General features: G+C 35.6%; 1 pseudogene; it reads right to left on the bottom strand.

Annotated features, from left to right (window-relative positions):
* Window positions 1-1828: 1828 nt before the first annotated feature.
* LOC121100398 lies at window positions 1829-3261 on the bottom strand (annotated as a pseudogene).
* Window positions 3262-6903: the final 3642 nt, after the last annotated feature.

Raw genomic sequence — 6903 nt, 5'->3', positions numbered from 1 at the left:
GGGCTCTTATGATCTGAGTTCCTATGAAGACTTTTTTTTTTTTTTTAAATTTTGGTGAAATTGTGCCCTCATTTCTCTGGGATATATACTTAGGAGTGGAATGTGCTGGGTCATAGGAAGGCATGTGTGTAATTTGGGTAGATACTTGTAGGTAGTTTACCAGAGTGGCTGAACCAATTTCCATCCCCTCTTGCAATATGTGAAAGTTACAGTTGGTTCACATCTAATTGCCCATATAGCCACACGAAACTTTAAACTGCCAAATACGTGGTGCTTGAACAAATGTAAGACTTGATGAATAAAGCATGAATCAAGTCCTTGTAGGTAAAATTGAGTAAATACACTTGAAGTATTTTGTGATATTTAAACCATGCTCTTTTCTTTTTGTATTGGTAGTCCTAATCACCGAATTTGTTTATGGAAAAATGGCAATCGTTTTTCAATAATATGGTAATATGATAGTTTGACTCTTCTTCCTGTACATTAATAAAACCTCTTTATTAACAGTCTCAACAACTACCCTAATCTCCTTACTTTATAGATAATATAAACAAAAATGTATATTAAAAACCAAGCATTTATGTGTATATATTGTTTTTTTAAACAAACTTCTATATATAAACTTTATTTAAACTTAACAGTGCCCCTGAAGATATTTCCTTTTGGCAGAAGAAACCAGATTTTATAGAGATTTAATTTGTTAAAGTTCATAACAACTTAATAACATGTAGAACTTAAATCTAGCTTTTCTGGCTATGGATTTGTCTATCTCTGTAAACAATAAGCACATATTTAAAGCACGAGTTCAATTATTTTAAAGCAGAATATGTAACTTCAGGATTTAAATAAGTCCTATTATGACAGCGCATTAAATATTTATATATGTTGTAGAATATAGCTTTACCTTTAAAATAAGATCCTTATATTAATTCCATCTAAAGCTTATGTTTTGAAATGTAATGAATTTGTCTATAGTAACCCTAGCGTCTTTTTATAAGAATAAAATTAATATTTCTAAATAGAAAGGATATTTCATATATATTTTTGTTTCACTTTGGTTGTCAACAAAATATATTGCAGATGATAGGATGACTCCTCAGTTATCTGTGGGTGTCTCATGCTCTTTGGTTTTAGGAATGTTCTTTAGTACCTTTGAAAGAATAATGATGCATTTAGAGGAAATTTCTTCCTGTTATTATACTAAATTGCTTTGTCTTGCTAGAATGCTCAGTTGGTAGAAGTGATTCTAGACTAGGAAGTTTACTGTTTTTTTGTTTTAAGTTTGAATGCATCAAATTGACGGTATGCTTAGCTATTTTCCCCACAATCCTATGAAAATACATTAATATCACATTGAGGCAAAAAATAGTTATTATTAAATTTTTTTTGTCACAAAATATGGATATTTTATTCAAGCTCTGGGGAATGAAAAAGGGGGGAACACATCCTTCTACACACCATTCTAATTTAGCTTACATTAATTTGAAAAGACTAAAGCAAATATGTATATGTATAAATATATACACATATTTCATCAGTGGTCATATATTTACTCTGTTTTTTATAAACACCCTTAAAATCATTAAATGCATCCCAATACTTCTACTTCTGCCTCTTCATCAGTCATTTAATATTGTTTGGATTAAATTCAGTTTGTATTTTAATCCCTTATGTGATTGGTCAAAGTGTACATTACGTTAGAAGATGTGAGGGGAAAAAACTTCATTTAGAAAGTTATACCCCCCCCAAAGTTATACTCTTTGTGTCACAGTTACTCTTTACATGATTTTTTTCATCATTATTTTCAACTTCACACATCTTGTCGTTCTCTACACAGACCATTTCAGCTTCTAGTGCTGTACAGCTCCACATCTTCTGGATGGGACTGGCCGTGATCCATGGGCTTGGGGTCAGGCATAAACTGGGTAGCACCCGTGGTGGATTCTGATTTTGTCTTTGTTTCAGAGCTGAGTTCTGTTGGCAAGGGCACTGAGTATTTCAGGCTGTCCGTTGTTTTTACAGGTATTTCTGTTTCAGCAGAATTTCCTAGCTTAGCTTTTTCTTTAGATTTAGGAAATGACTCTTGCTGATTTTTGTCTGCAATGATTTAACTGCTTCCTAAATTTGCTGGCTTGTGGTATATGCCTTTTTCCCAGTTACCTTTGCAATTATTACTGACTGAACTGGGTAGCAAACAGTTGCTCATACAGTGGCCAGTCCCAGTGGATAAGCCATTTTGTTAATCCTAGAACCTTTTCCAGATTTTACTGTATCCATTATCCCACTTTTTTCAAACACATAAACACCCTTGCACCAGCCAATATAATGACCAGTTGTAGTGTGGATGGATGCAAAGCCCGTTTGTAAACGCAGGCTGCTTCTCAACATACTTAGACAGCAGAGGTGGTGCAGTATATGTGGGGAGCTGCTTGGGTTTTATTAGTTGCATGCAGTTATAGCTGCACATATCAGACCTGCAGGTATGGTCGTCAGCTTTCCCATCCTAACAACTGCCATATCTGTGACCTTCTCTGTCTGAGTTTTCCTATGGTGGGCAGAGAGGGACAAAACAGTTCAACTCAGTTTTTATTTAATTTATTGTAAGTTTTGAAAGGTATCCTGTCAAAGTAGACTGGCAGTCAGAAGCTCTGGGTTCCACGCATATATCTGAAGCTGAATAATCATTAGCAAATCATTTTTTTTTTTCAACTGTAAAATAAGAGGTTTGGACTAAGTGAAGCTCAAAGATCCTTAAAACTCTAAAAATCACATGTGTTCACTTTATGAGTAGCTTTCTTTGGCTTCTTAAATCTTCGTGGCTTTGCTTGCTATTGTAGCTCTTGTTTTCAAACTGGGTTTTTTTTTTTTTTTTTTTGTTCCCCTTTTTTAAATGAGGGGAAGATAGCTCCAGCTAGATTATGTCATGCTCATTTGATCAAAAGCTGATGGTGGGGCTATATATTAATATCAGAGTCTTTGTTTTAGATCCTTCTGGGCAGAGGCATTTTATTGCTTTTGAATAGAATGGCATTCTTGCAGAAAACTTGCTATGACTCACTTCCCTTTGAAGAACAGGCCCTTTATGCTTCTCCAGTTTTTTTCATTTCCTCTAAATACATTCAATGAAATTTTCATTTCATATTTCAGTTGACTTGTATATTTGAATAATGCACCTTGTTAACGTGATTCCACAAAATAGGCCTTATTGAGGGTTCTTTCATTTAATATTTTTTATAATTCATTAAAATTTCCCATCATAGTTGTACCTCATAAGCAATTTATGGCATGTAGTAGGGATTCAAAAAATTGTTTTGGTTGAATTGACCTCAGAATTAAGAAATAAGATGTTCCAAGTATGTGGAACCAAGTCACGTTTTATTTTTCAAACTTTAAAACTTTTGATTATCATACAAATAGAGTGCTTTGATATATAAACCTTATGTTTCTGAATTTTTTTTTTTTTTTTTAAGATTTTGTCAGAGAGTACGAGCAGCGGGAGTGGCAGACAGGGAGAAGCAGGCTCCCCGCTGAGCTAGGAGCCTGGTGCAGCGCTGGATCCCAGGACGCTGGGATCATGACCTGAGCTGAAGGCAGATGCTTAACTGACTGAACCACCCAAGGGTCCCATGTTTCTGAATTCTTAGAGATTGTGTGTAGAATTGACTGCCTCACTCCCCACCCGGAAGAACAGAGTATTCCCATTTTGATCACAAAGTATTATCCTGTGCATAGTAAAGCTTCTTAAATGATATATTCTATCAAACTATCCCTGGATAACTCTAAATTTTATATTTCCCTAGCCTTCCTATTGTGTCCATTTTAAACATTTGAGCCTTTGAATCTTCGATAAGCTAGGAGAGCTAAGTAGCTATACTTAGTAGGATAATGTGTTAAGAAAGTGGCTTTTTGAGGGCTCCTGGGTGGTGCAGTTGTTAAGCGTCTGCCTTGGGCTCTGGGCGTGATCCCAGTGTTCTGGGATGGAGCCTCACATCGGGCTTCTCCTCTGGGAGCCTGCTTCTTCCTCTCCCACTCCTCCTGTTTGTGTTCTCTCCCTCACTGGCTGTCTCTCTCTCTCTGTCAAATAAATAAATAAAATCTTAAAAAAAAAAAAGTGGCTTTTTGGTCATGTAAATCTGTGCTTTCCGTTTCGCAAAATCTCTAAAACCAATTTTATTTACTTCAGAGGTCTTTTTTTGTATGTTGGTTTCTGATTGAGTTTTATGTAGTTTATGTCACATATCTTCAGATTGGTGACATGCTGTTACATTGTTTTTTAAAAATAGTTATATGAGACAAGGAACTTGAGTCTAAGTTATATACTGTGCATAGAATGAAGTATTAACACTGCCTTGTATCCCATAGATTTTTAAGTTGAGATATTTCAAATATGCAGAGAAATGGAAAGGATAACATTATGAACACTTCTGTCTACCACCCGCCCAGCTTTATCAATCTTAATTTTTATTGTTTTCATAGTTTAAGAGATAACGTTTTACAGATATAATGAAAATATGGTTTTCATTTCTAGTCTAATAATTTTTAAAAGATGTATTACTATTGGGGTTGACTCTTTTACCTTATTTTGTTTAAACTGGAATACTTATTCATCCAGCCATTTAAGCAAGAAACATTTAAGTATATAGTAGGTACTGCGCAATGCTGAAAGATATGAGGAATAATTCCTGTACTTTTGGGTTAAATAGGCAAGTTTAGGGATAGGATGAAGTCAGAAAAAAAAACAACACAAATCACTATACTACAATGATAATGACAAGTGGCATAAAAACAGCCAAATGATATCTGGAGTTTGAAGCAAGAGTGAGACTATCTGACTGGAAAGATCAGCTGATGATTTGAGAAAGAGCTGCCTATTTGAATTAAAACTTAGTTTGGTTTTTGTTTTATAGAGATAAATTTTTTTGTGGTTTTTATTCATGTGGTAAAAGATGAATTCAGTCAAATTGTTGTACCCATATATTTCACCTGGTATTGATATCCAATGATCCCACTTCATATTACTTCAATAATATCTATGAATGGTAGCCTTCATGTGGCCCTTCAATGAACTAATCAGGTATGTCACTGCCATGGCTGGAGCTGACACTTCTGAAAGATTTTTTTTTTTTTTTTTAAGATTTATTTATTTATTTGACAGAGACAGCCAGCGAGAGAGGGAACATAAGCAGGGGGAGCGGGAGAGGAAGAAGCAGGCTCACAGCGGAAGAGCCTGATGTGGGGCTCGATCCCGGAACACCAGGATCATGCCCTGAGCCCAAGGCGGACGCTTAACGACTGCGCCACCCAGGCGCCCCTGGAAGATTTTCTTACTGGGGAATTTAGGCAATGTCCTGGACTGGGGCCTACAGCAGCACAGATCTCCATTTACTACAGTTAATGCCTTAGGAAATTGCTGGTCTTCCCCTTTTGCCTCACTTGAGAAAGTTGGACACAACTTACTTCTTCCACACCTTAAATTCTAGAACCCTCATGTCCTGAACAATCACTGCCTTCTATTTTCGCTTCGGTACTCCTCTTTCTTAATGCTTATTTTATAGATATAGTTCATATAATCTTTGTACTGCACTGGAGGGAAATGGAAAGAATTGCCTAATTTTTATTTGAAAATATTTACACTGAATTGGGCTTTGAATTCAAGTATTTGAGGATGGGTGTTTAGGTGTGTGGCTACAGTTTAGAAATGGTCATGCTGATTTCTAAGTAATAAGTTGTTTATATTTCAGACTCAAAATTTGTAAGTATAAACAGTTTTACTATCTGGCAGGATGCAGGTTGTGGTTTCTTGCTTTGATGCTCTTTTGGGGCAATTTATCATAAAAAGTGTGCTTCATGTACAAGAATTTTCTCAGGCAGTATAGTCACATTTAGATGAGTTTTACCATTTTAACTGATGTGATGTATTTGTACCACCATTTACCGAAGCTCAAGAATTCCTTACAGATCACAAAATTCACCTTTCATTTTTTTTTTTTTTTTTTTTCAAATGAGTTAAGTAACATGCAGGGATTAAATCGCTCATCTAAATTCACTCAATTGTAAAGACCACAATAGAACTCAGGTCTCCCAACTCTGTGTGTGTGTGTGTGTGTGTGTGTGTGTGTGTGTGTGTGTGTGTATTGCCACATTGTGGCAAATAATCATGTTTGGCGATTTTGTAAAGAACAATTTACAAATAACTAAATCAAAAGTAGTTTGATATTTTTTTGGAAGTCCCCCCCCCAAACCAATTTGAAGTGAACTTTGAATGACAAGATTACTAGATGATCGGGAAGATTTGGTCACATACAGGCAGACCTCATTTTATTACACTTTGCTTTATTGTGTTTCACAAATAAGGGTTTTTTTTGTTGTTTTGTTGTGGGTTTTTGTTTTTGTTTTTTTTTTTTTTTACAAATTGAAGGTTTGTAGCAATTCTGTTACAAGCAAGTCTGCCAGTGCTACTTTTCCAATAGTATTTGCTCACTTGGTGCCTCTGTGTCGCATTTAGGTAATTCTTGCAATATTTGTTTATTTTATTATTATATTTGTTATGATCTATGATCATTGCTCTTCGATGGTACTGTTAGAACTGTTTTTGGAGTACCACAACCTTGCCCATACAAGACGGTGAAATTAGTTCATAAATGTTGTGTGTTTTGACTGCTCCATCAACTCTGTTCCATTATTTCTCCCCTTTTCCTTGGGCCTCTGTATTCCTTGAGACACAACAGTATTAAATTTATGCCAGTTAATAACTCTACAAAGCCTTCTAAGTGTTCAGGTGAAAGGAATAGTCCATTGATGTGGCAAGCTTAGTTGTTGTCTTATTTTGAAATTACCACAGCCACCCCAACCCTCAGTTACCCCTACCCTGACCACTGAGCAGGCATCAACATCAAGGCAAGA

The sequence above is a fragment of the Ursus maritimus genome, unplaced genomic scaffold (genome assembly GCF_017311325.1).
Source record: "Ursus maritimus isolate PB19 unplaced genomic scaffold, ASM1731132v1 scaffold_4, whole genome shotgun sequence".
Taxonomy (NCBI): domain Eukaryota; kingdom Metazoa; phylum Chordata; class Mammalia; order Carnivora; family Ursidae; genus Ursus; species Ursus maritimus.
This window is presented reverse-complemented; position numbering and strand designations above follow the sequence as displayed.